The following is a 13,029-nucleotide window of genomic DNA, read 5'->3' on the forward strand; positions in this document are numbered from 1 at the left end:
AAATTGAGAAGAGACAGATGTAGGATAGATGTGCAGAAGTTTGCCTTTAGCCAGCAGGTGGTTGGTTGGTTGGTGGAACAGATTTCCATCATTTGTTGTGAAGTTGATAACCTAAATAAATTTAAGGCTGAGCTGGACAGATACTTGGAACGAACGGAGGGGTGAAATGGGTGCGTGCGTTTTTTTTTTGTTTTTTTTTATGGCTGATGCTGCATAAGCTTGCTTTCTTGCATCATATGCCTCAACTAATGCTAATGATAATGTGCAACAGTATTAAAAGCCATTCCAAGATCCAAATATATGATATCAAAATTATTCTTTGCATCCCGTTCCTTTGTGACTACATCATAGTATCCAATCAAACTGGTCAGACAAGACTTCCACTTAACAAACCCATGCTGTGTCCGAGCTATAACTGAAGCCTTGTCTAGATGCTCCTGCAACACTTCTTTAACCAGCGCCTCCATTAATTTACCTGGAATAGAAGCTAAACTAACAGACAGGTCTGTAATTACCTGTGTCTCTCTTTGATCCTCCTTTCTGGATTGGGGTCACATTTTCACATCTTCAGTCCATGGATGCCTCCCCTGAGTCCAAGGAAGCTGTCATAATTATGGCTAAGAGTTCGCTTACTTCCTTTGCTGCCTCCTTTAATATAACTGGATAGATTCCATCCACCCCAGATGCCTTAGCATTAGCATTAGTAGAGGCATATGATGCAAGAAAGCAAGCTTATTCAGTATCAGCCAAAAAAAAAACAAAAAAAACGCACCACTCCCATTTCACCCCTCCGTTCGCTCGAAATACCTGTCCACTTGAGCCTTAAATTTGTTTAGGCTATCAACTTCAACAAGTGATGGAAGCCGATTCCACCAACCAACCACCCGCTGGCCAAAGGCAAATTTCCGCACATCTATCCGACATCCTTCCTTCCTCAATTTGAATTTATGCCCTCTGAGGTGATTATTCTGAGCAAGATGAAGAATCCCATTGACATTGAGCATGCTCAAACCATTCAAAGCCTTATACACCTCTATCAGATCACGTCGCCGGTGCCTAGTCTCCAGACTCTGTAATTTGCAAAACTTAAGCCTTTCCTCGTAAGAGCAACCCTTTGTTCCATTCACTAATCTTGTTGCCCTTCTCTGTACCCATTCCAGCAACTCTACATCCTTCTTGAAATGAGGCCTCCAGACCTGTGTACAGTACTCAAGATGTGGCCTAACCACTGCCTTATACAATGGTTAGGCCACATCTTGAGTACTGTATACAGGTCTGGAGGCCTCATTTCAAGCCTTTCTTGTGTTTATCTTCAACAATTTCTCCTCCACTTTACTCTGTTATTACAAGATTATCTAGCTTACTGAGGGAGGGGAATGCCAGAGTTTAATACACCTCTGGCATTCCCCTCCCTGAATAACTCCGCATGTGTGAATGTAGATGCAAAATACTCATTCAGTTACGTTCATTTCTAAATATTCATTTAGCTAGCTGAACAGGATCATCAACAGTTGAAACATCAATATCAAGTGGACCAATCTGATTCATCCCCGTCCTTCTAGAGTTTACATAAGTAAAGAACTCTTTGCTGTTTTTCTTTGATTCCTTTGCCAAAGATTTCTTGTAATCTGCCTTTGCCTGCCTCCTTTGTGAATTGGTTACTGACCACTTTATATCTATCAGAGGCTTCTGTGTCACCTTTTAATTTATATGTATCCCATGCATTTTTCTTCTCTGTCACATGTCTAATTAGTTCATCTGCCATCCATTTAGGCCTAAACCTTGAACAATATTTCTTAGTTGGTATGTAAAGCCTAGGAGCTTCCAAGAATAATTCTTTGAATGCTTCCCATTTTGAATTTGGTGTTGGTAACATCATCAGTTGGTCCCACCATATAGAATTTAAATACTGTCTCAGACCACCATAGTCACCTTTAAGAAAGCAAAAACCCTTCCCTTTACCCCTGATGGTAGTTACCTCTTTGAGTAAATCCCACTTCAGCACACTGTGATCACTGCCACCTAGTGGTTCCTTTATCTGCAGATTCATAATGCATGAAGAATCAGTACTGATAATCAGATCAAGAGTATTACTCCTTCTAGCTGCCTCCCGAACATGCTGATGCAGAAAACAATCGTCCAATAAATCCACAAAAGCCTTGCTAGTGTGTGAGTGACCAATCCACAAATTATAGTAAATCTCTGCAAAATTAAAATCCTCTATTATAAAACATTCTGATTTACTGCTCCACTCTATTTCTCTGCACAATTGCTCATTATATTCATCAGATTCATTAGGCCTATAACACATACCTACTCTCATTTTTCCTTTACCAGTATTTATGTCACACCAAACCTGACTCAACATTGCATTGTCCACCAACATCAGCTGGATGCACTTCCTTAGATTTTATGTGTTTCTTAATTAACAGCATAAACCCTCCTCCTTTCCTGTCCTGTCTATCCTTTCTGTTCCAATTCTGCACTGCTTATGTCTGTGTGACACCACGTCTCTGATATCCCAACAATCTGCCTTTGATGTCTTGACTAGCACTTCAAGCTCATCAAATTTATTAACTATTATACTCCTAGCATTGGTGTACATGCACCTTGTTAAAAGGGTTGTTATTTTTTCAAGCAGCTAAAGCTGTGAGGCATCTATATAGTGGTTTAAATTGCATATACTGTATTGTCAGTTTTCCTTGTTTGCTTGATAAAAAAACCCAATGGTGTGGGGGGAGTGAAACCATGCACCCACCCATAAAAATTTCTCTGATCAGGGATTCCCAACTCTTCTTTACTTTATTTTCTTAATTTCTGGTGTCTGTGAAATAAATCTAATTGTTTTAGCCAGTAGTTATCCTTCACCAAGTTTTTATACACCAAGTTGTCTTGATCACTGAACTATCATGCACGAAATTGTTGCCTGCAGAGAATTATAATGCACTAGACTGTCATATGATGATTGTCTTACACCCAACTGCTGTAATCCCATTCATTATACTTATTACAGTCCTATAACATACTCCTTCGGCCTATGGCTTGCTCTCATTTTTGCTTTCCTAGTGCCAATGTCATACAAAATTGACTCAACATTACTCAACATTAGCCACATCAGCCTGGTCACTGCCTTAAATTCTATATATTCATGTTCTGTTTATACTTCCAGCACGACTACCAGATCATGCTGAAATTTGCAATTAATCATTTTGACAATGAATAAAATCATTATCCATACTTAACAGTCATGCAAGCTTGAACCCTCAAACATGTATACTTCTGCACTGTTTAGATTGACAACTCAGCTATGCCAGGTCAAACTCTGCTCCCTTTATCCTGTCTGTCCTTTAGAGGGACTTTAAAGAACTCTGCAGTAGGATGAAGTTTACAAGGGGAAGGGTCAAACTTTGTTCAGAATGCATTTCAAAGCAGATCCTGATCCACCTCCATGGGGCACAGACAGATATTGGTGGTTGCACACTCTGCAGCTGCCTGGGCTAAGAGGTCAAGAACAAAATAACACATCACCATTACTCTCAGTTATTACAAGATTGTTATTACAAGTTATTACGTTGACACCATTACAATTCAGACTTATCTAGCTTAGCTGCACATAATGCACATCGTGTTTGCAACACTGGACCAGAACCATATACAAAATAAATAAATGTCATTTCTGTGATACAGTACTCACCATATTCAAATTTTGCATCCTCTATGTCTGAGTGGTGCCATATTTCTGACATCCCTATAATGTCCACATTATAGGGATGTCAGAAAGTTAAGTAAGTTAACTAACACTTCAAATTCAAATTTATTTACTATATCCCTAGAATTAGTTTACAAGCAAGTATATCTTTTTTTCTCTTAATTACCCTAATAGCCAATATATTTGCTTGTCTGATGAGGAGTCTTACAGCAGGCTTTGTAATCGCCCACACAGATTTCGGGATGCTCCATTTCCCAACAGAAGCAGCACAAGGATCAATTTCACCTCAGCTTGTGGCAAAAAACTATTAGCATTAGCAAATATTCTCACATACCTTCTAAGTATATCCCTTCCCTGTAAAAATAGTCTTTCCTGCTAACGACTACAGATCATATTGAGAAAAATTCTACCTGCACAACCTCTATAGGGCTGACCTGATCAACAAGGCTCTCACAAATACTCCTTCCTGTTATTTCTAGTTAAAATTCCAGACTTCAAATTTAATCCTACCTCACGGCTTTTTCTCAACATTTCCCCTATACAGCAATACCTCACTTAACACAGCTTCAAACAGCACAGGTTTCACTATAACATGGTTTTCAATTAAGTTTAAGTTGAAAATTTACTGTACATATTAAAACTCATTCAATAGCCTAGACACATACTCTACATATATGCTGCTTTGTCGTAGTCTAGGCATATATGCTGCAATGCCAACTCTATTGTCTCACATCAACAACTCCCCTCGGGCAGTCAGCAGCAACGTGCAACAGTGTTCAGTATTCTTAATTCCATCCTGACGAGAAGACGTGACAGCTTTTCAAACTTTTCATTCAATTTATTTCTGCATCCTGGCTAGAAATCACTGCCAACAACATGTGTTCTGTTTGGCAGCATGTTTTGCCCCATTTGACAAATGATTTCACTGGTTTTGAATCACAAGTTCAGACAACTGCCGAAGATATTGTGAAGATCGGAGAAGACTTGGGATTCGAAACTTTGGACACTGCCATGACTACATTGACTCATATGCATATGACTCAGATGATGCGACTCTCCTTGAAATTGACTAGCAAACTGCATATGAAGAGAGGAAAACAATTCTGAAGTGGATAACAATGAAGTGGCACCAAAAGAATTTTCAACAGAAGAATTGGAGAAATTTTTTTGTGGGTTGACATGGCCTGCAAGGTGATTATGGAGATCCGGATGTTGAACGTAGCATCAAATACAGCAAATTTTACAAGATGGGATTCGATGCTGCAAAGACTTGTATGTCAAGAAAAAGAAGAGATGACTTCACCAGATATTATTATTGAAATACCTAAATAAACAGTAAAGCTTTTTTCTCATCTCCCATGATGTTACCTTTTCATTAATACAATTTTTGCATATTTTTTATTTCAAATCCTTTTAACTGGGTATCAAGCACAAATTGTTTATATATTTATTATAATTTGTTTATAGACTGTATCTCTGGTATGCATTCAGTTAAAACCCATTATAATTATACCTCAATCAGCACGGTTTCACATAACACAGAACAGTTTTGGTACCAATTATCAGTGCTATGCGGGATATTGCTGTAATTCTTAAGGAAACTCAGATCTTCTATCCTTAATATCAAATATGTACATTAATATCACCTTTGTACCCTTATAAAGATAACTATTTTACATTAGCCTAGGAGATTAGTAGTTGTTACTTTGTTTACCTTCTTATTAGCGTTGTATTTGCTGCAGTTTAGACTAATTTATATTATTGTTCACTCTGTATAAACTACACTTTCATGTATTGTGGCCAGTCATACTCCCATGACTGGTCGCAATACACTTTATCGTTAGTGGAACATGTTTACTTACGTCACAATGCTAAGTTACATATTTTCAGTTTTATGATTGATTTATTACATTAAAATGGATCTTTTGTATATTATTATTATTATAAAAACTTATTCTCCTTTATGGGGATTTTTTCTGCCACATGACGGGTACTGGTATCAAGTGCATGGGGTAGGGTTAGTTGTGTCCAGTTACTATCACTGTTGTTATTATGTTGGTTGAGGAACTCTCTTACTATCCTACATGTGTTTGCAGCTTTCTGGAGTTCCATATAGGAGTTCTCTAGGAGGCCTATTGCTGCTAGGTTCTTATGCACCATGTTCTTATGCACTGGTTCATGTTCTAGGTTCTTATGCACCCTTTGGCACCATGCTGGGGTTGACATGGCAATCGGGATGGTCATTACTTGTTCCATATGCCACATATTTTTGACTTCCTGTCTTAGATCTGAGTACTTCCTGATCTTTTCCTTGTATGTTTACTGGAAGTTGCTGATGTTGGGCACTGCTATATGAATCAGAGTAGATAGCCATTTCCTTCCTTCCTTACAATGAGGGTTTTGTTTGGTCTGTTGTGTGGGATCATCTGGTCAGTTATGATGGCCGTGGGTAGAGGTCTCTAGTACAGCCCAAGGCTTGTACTAAATTGGTTTCACCTCTACTTGTGCTGCATATTCAGCGGCCAGCATCATCTTGATGCTTGCTCTCTTAGCCATTGGGTTCAGCCTTGTGAGCAGGATTTTTCCTCTTTTCCTCGTCTTTGGATGGCCATGATATTATAAATTGAGGCGAAGCGTAGTGAGTGAAGATCTCTATGAGGATTATTTGGTCTGGTATCTGGTGAGTTTCTATTTGTATGAGTACTAATATATGTATGTTATTTATTGTTGAATATGTTAACCACCTGTGCTCATCGCATGATGGGAAATTGTTATGTATGTATGTATTTAACTGCATCACCATAAAGATTTATTTACTTTATATATCATGGAATTATCCTATGCTGTCCCAATACTTTTGATAATCTAGTCACTCTAGTGTATAGTGAATTGCTTTAACAAAAATGTGGAGTGGACGTAAATTAGTGATCGATTATTTCCTTTCATTAACAGTGTACGTGGAAGTGGGCAGTACAAGTAGTCCTATTAATCTAATGATTACAACCTCTGTTGCAGCCACTGAAAGAAAGTGGAAAATTCTGATACAAGAAATTTCCTGTAAAAGTCTCATAAAAGGTATGCAATACTTTTTCTATTCTCTTAAGAAACAAGTCCCTTTGATTTAAAAAAATTCACAAATTAATCAATAAATAAAACAGAATGAGAGATATTAGTTAAGAAACATTTTTCATTCACTTCTAGAAAAATCACAACTAGAGAAAACTTTATTCATTACACACGTGCTTCCCACACATTGGATTTTTACCATGATTATATTTTACAGACTACCACGATTGAAGCCATTCCTTAAACCATGATCAAATTTCTTCTTAAATTAGACCAATATCACGATTACCAAAGAATTAATCATAACCAGTATCTAAATAAATATAATTTACAGTTGTCTTCTTTCTTTATCTTTCAACAATGCAGTTTATTTGCCTAGAAATGTAAAACTTTTATTTAAAATTTCAAATTATCCATGGTAGATTCATTCCTATATTTTATTTCCTTAATTTATTGGATTCTTTTAATCTTGATCCTTTTCTAGCATTAGCTTAAATGGGTTTAGCAAATTCTTAAAATTAAAAAAAACATATAATCATCATGTTTCATCAATATTCTGTTATTTTAAGTTTGTATTAATTTAAAAAAAAATTTAAAAACTCATTGTACAGTTTTTGTAATTTTTCTTGTTTTCTCAAACATTGTAAATGGAAACTAATAATAAATAAAATAAAAATGTTTATCCCTCTATTGATCATTCAGTATATACTTACTAATGGCTTACATATTAATTTTGGCAACATTAAAAACCTAACTGCCTATTATCAACTATCCATGAAGTATGTCCAAATCATTCTGAAATAGCACTCCTCCAGATCTTCATGTCACCTGCAACCACTCCTGTTTCTTCATGTAACCCACTTAATGTACCCCACTTCATGTATCTTCATACCCCTAAGGGACTCACATCTGGTGAGTATGGGCTTGGCACACCCAGGGTCCTGAGCTGGATATCATCATTCTTCTCTTTCTTGGTGATTCCCTTCTACTTCTCTCTCTCTCTCTCTCTCTCTCTCTCTCTCTCTCTCTCAGGGTAATTCAGAATTTTTTTTGCCTGGTGCAGCATAAGCCTCAGGCTTCCTTGCATCATATTGGCTAAGAATAATAATAATAATGTACCCCACTTAAACCCTGGCATACTCTGAACAGTGACACTTATAACAACCCTCTATAATAGCACACAAGGGTACATTTGCAACTCCCCCAAGAAATTTTTATATATTTTACTATTATCAGTTTAAATTATTACAAACATCCTTCGTGATGACAGCAGTGTGTTTGTGTGATGAACACCAAGCAACTAAAGCTATGAGGCGATTGTGTATTTTCTGTAATTTGCATGTATTCTATGGTTGATTTGCCTGCTGCACGAAAAATATAAATTTATAGGAGAAAAATCCATTCAACCCACACCTGAGACTGACCAACTCAGCCACATTAGGAAAAAAAAAAAGTCCATAAAAATTCCTTCTCATCAATGACGAAATTCAAACCTGAGCATTTTTTGCCCAGTGTGGGGAAGATGATGAAATCCATTGTGTCATGCACATCTGCTTCACAGACATCCTACTCATTTTATTTTATTTATTTATATATATATTTTTTGAAAACCCCAAACACGAAAGATATTAGAACCTATAGTACTTATAAGAACTTTAGGACTAGTATTTATTATATTTTCTCAAGCAATATAGAGTACTTATTTTCTCAAGTAATGTGAATAGAGAAGCTGTAATTAGCTACAATTATGCATAATAATTAATTAGATACTATAATTAGCTACAATTCTGCATAATAATTAATTAGCTACTATAATTAGCTACAACTCTCACCACAGTCCAATTAAGGTATCGCTAATCCTCAGGTACACAGGGCACAATAATCCAATGAACTCAATTAAAAAGGTTGTATACAATCCAAAATATTTAAAAATAGAAACAACAATTGGCCTCTTCAGGCTCTACCCCTGGAAAAGTCTCCATAGCATTGACATTGAGGAAGCTGCTTTCTGGTTACAGAGATAGCTAGCATTCACTATAAGAGAAGCAATGTACAGAGTAAGTGTTATCTATCTGCACTTAAAAACATGGTGGGCTGGCACTCTAATATTAGTAGTAGTAGTAGCGGCACGTGATGCAAGAAAGCAAGTGTAGGAGCTTATGCAGCATCAGCCAAAAAAAAAAAAAAAAAAAAAAAATCACACCATTCCCTCCAAATGCCTGTCCAGTTCCTCCTTAAATTTATTTAACCTATCAACTTCCACAACGACCGATGGAAGTTTGTTCCAGCAATTAACCACCCGCTGGCTAAAGGCAAATTTCCGCACATCTATTCTACATCTGTCCTTTCTTAATTTGAATTTATGCCCCCGTAGGTTTGTAATCTGAACAAGTGGAAGGATCCCATCAGAATTCAGCGTGCTCAATCCATTCAAGGCCTTATAGACCTCAATCAGATCACCGTGCAGATGCCTAGTCTCCAGCCACTGCAATTTGCAGAACTTAAGCCTCTCTTGATAAGAGGATCCCTTCATTCCCCTCACCAATCTTGTTGCTCTTCTCTGTACACGCTCAAGCAAATCTACATCCTTCCTAAAATGAGGCCTCCAGACCTGTATGCAGTACTCAAGGTGTGGCCTGACCTTGCCTTATACAGAGGGACAATCACCTCCTTTTCCCTGCTAGCAAAATTCCTATATATCATTGACAAAACCCCATGACCTGCCCTGGCAGTCTGTCTGCATTGCTCAGAAAACTTCATATCTGACTGCACAATTACTCCCAGGTCTTTTTCATTTTCTACCACCTTAAGTGTAGTACCACACAGTTGGTACGTTTCTCTGGGGTTACTTCTACCCATATTCAGTACTTTGCATTTGTCAAGGTTAAACTTCAGTTGCCACTTCTTAGCCCATCTGCCCAAATTATCTTAGATCCTGTTGCAGTAGCACACTGCCATGACTGTCATTAACAACCCTGCCAACCTTTGTATCATCTGCAAACTTCGACATTAAGCCTGATATACCTTCATCAATATCATTGATAAATATACAAAACAACAGTGGACCCAACACCGAACCCTGTGGGATTCCACTAATAACATTAGTCCACGAAGAGCAGCACCCATTGATTACCACCCTCTGTCTTCTCCCACTTAACCATCCTTTTATCCATTGTAGCAACTTACCACCCTTAATGCACCAATCCAAATGAAAAAAATAACTCCATACTGAGTTCAAGAGACTGCCTTCAGCCATATCTTTGCTCATACTCAGTTTACTCACTTGCCAGAAGTAGCATCCAGTAATCTAAAAAGCAAGCCATTAACTCCTTCACAAAGCAGAGATTATCCCATAGACAATGCATCAAGTAGGCCTTGAACATCATCCAGACAACTCAGTCCTTTGACCTGGAGAAATGGTGTGACCATGTTATCTGATTCACACAAATCAGACAGAGGTAGCTTTCTCCTGGAAGAGCACCCATCATGACACCACTGCACTAACTGATCAGATTTTGCAAAGATCAGCTAATTAAGGCCATCAATCCCAAAAGAAAACAACAGGAACCGACTACATTCCAACTTTTTGTTTAAAGATCGCCTCCTTATTTCATCAGTGAAGTACTGAATCTTGAAAAAAGGAGTCATTCCAGCAGTTTGGCTGAATTACAGTGACATCCCATTTCCAAAGTGCAGAACCATGCATCAGTTGATAATTACAGGCCAATTTCAATTTCTTCTCTATTTCTCAAATGCTTACAGAAGTGCATCTTGAAGGTTGTTGTTGTCCACAAGATCCTTTCCCAGTACTGTTAACGTACACATTATACACTACCACAAAGATCAACAATCACCTTCTCTACTGGCACTGACTGTGAAAACCCTTTATGCCTGGGAAAAAGCTCAGTCCTCCATGCTGTTTTTCTGGGCCTTAAAGCTGTCTTTGACTCCATACAGATTAATCCTCTCATATGTCTCCTTGAGAACTACTGCAGTTTTGCTGGTAATATCTGGGAACAAAAGGGTGCGCTTACCAAGAAAGGCTTCAGTTCTGCAAATTGCAGCATCTGGAGACTAAAGACCTATAAGATATTCTGACAGGTGTTCAAGGCTTTGAATGGCTTAAGCAAACTCAATACTAACAGGATTCTTCCTCTTGCTCAGACTATGCACATGAAGGGGAACAGATTCAAATTGAGAAAGGATGGTTGCAAAATAGATGTGCAGAAGTTTTCCTTTAGCCAACAGGCGGTCAATTGCTGGAACAAGCTTCCATCTGTTGTTGTGGAAGTGAATAGTTTGAATAAATTCAGGGAAGAACTAAACAAACTAATGGAGGGAATGAATAGGTAAAATAATTTTTTTTTTTTTTTTGGTTGATACTGTATAAACATGCTTTCTTACATCATTTTCCACTATTAACACTAATACTACAGGTGACCCCCACTTAACGCTGATAATTTGTTCCAGAAAAACAGACCGCTAAGTGAATCTGGGCTAAGCGAGTGCTGCATTCCCATAAAGTAACATATGTATTTGTGAGTTGCGGTCAGTGCCATAGGATATTTCCTAATCAATAATGAACAATAGGGAAAAAATGCACAAATGTCGGTAAAAAATATTTAATATTCAAATATTTGTACATATAAAATATTCTGCATTACATACGTATATAATTATGTGGTAACTACTTACGTATCAAAAAGATTAAACTTAATTCCAATTAAAATAATAAATTTAATTGATCTAAATTGATTTTAATTGATTTACTTTAATTGATGAATTTAATCATGAAAACTGTGTCTTATAATGAACGTATTTGCTGTTATTTAGGAGCATTAGCAACTAAGGCCATATTGCTCCGCGAATATGTGGTCATTCCCTGACCTTTCCGCATCCTCCATATTTGGTGGTGATGGGCTCGAACCTCGGTCTAATCAAGAAGAGTGTGCTGCGCACTGCTGCTCCTTCCCATCTGGCTACAGAGGCACCACAAAAATGTGCCAATTTTGGGTTGTACTTTGGCCCTCTTTCTGGTAAACTAAAAGGGGTTTTAATTTTAAATCCCCCGCAGCGTTACCACCCAACAATAAAGTCAACCGATCCTTCGCCACTTTGAAACATGGCATGTTTTTTTCTTCTTTCAATATGAAACTTCTTTTAGGCATTCGTTTCCAAAACATTCCTGCTTCATCTGTGTTAAAAAACTTGTTGAGAAGTATAACACATAATACCCCTCTTCAATAATTTTAACAAGTTCTTTTTTGAAAGTTTTGACTCCTTGATCTGCACTTGCAGTTTCTCCCTGGATTTTACATCTGTTCAGCTAGCCCTTACTAGTTTTAAATGGTTCCACTTTTTTTTGTTTAGGTGAATTTTCTTCAGATCATCATATAGGCAAATCTCTCTCTCTCTCTCTCTCTCTCTCTCTCTCTCTCTCTCTCTCTCTTTTTTTTTATAATTTTTAATTTAACTGAATCCTCCATTGGATATTATCCTCAATAAAATTAATTAAACTCTCTCCATTTCAATCCTAATAGCCGTCCTAGCCTTAGTTGCTTGCAGTGGAACAGGCTGTCTTTCCCGCTGCTAAAATTAATTCTTTATTTTTTATAATTGTTTTAGCATTAGCAGAGGCATATGATGCAAGAAAGCAAGCTTATGCAGCATCAGCCAAAAAAAAAAACACTCCCATTTAACCCCTCCGTTCGTTCGAAACACCAGTCCAGCTGAACTTTAAATTTATTTAGGCTATTAACTTCCACAACAAGGGATGGAAGTCTGTTCCACCAACCAACTACCCACTGGCTAAAGGCAAATTTCTGCACATCTATCCTACATCTGTGTTTCCTGAATTTGAATTTATGCCCTCTCAGGTGATTATTCTGAGCAAGAGGAAGAATCCCATCGGCATTGAACGTGCTCAAACCATTCAGGGCTTTATACACCTCAATCACATCACCTCGCCGGTGCCTAGTCTTCAGACACTGTAATTTGCAAAGCATTTCTTCGTAAGAGCTACCCTTTGTTCCATTCACTAATCTTGTTGCCCTTCTCTATACTCGTTCCAGCAGCTCTACATCCTTCTTGAAATGAGGCCTCCAGACCTGTATACAGTACTCAAGGTGTGGCATGACCATTGCCTTATACAAGGGAATAATCACCTCCTTATCCCTGCTAGAAAAATTCCTGTATATCATTGACAAGACACCATGAGCTACTCTTGCAGCCCATCTGTACTGCTGAGAAAACTT

This window comes from Mastigoproctus giganteus, chromosome 14 (assembly GCF_048544385.1).
Source record: "Mastigoproctus giganteus isolate SK-2022 chromosome 14, ASM4854438v1, whole genome shotgun sequence".
Taxonomy (NCBI): Eukaryota; Metazoa; Arthropoda; class Arachnida; order Uropygi; family Thelyphonidae; genus Mastigoproctus; species Mastigoproctus giganteus.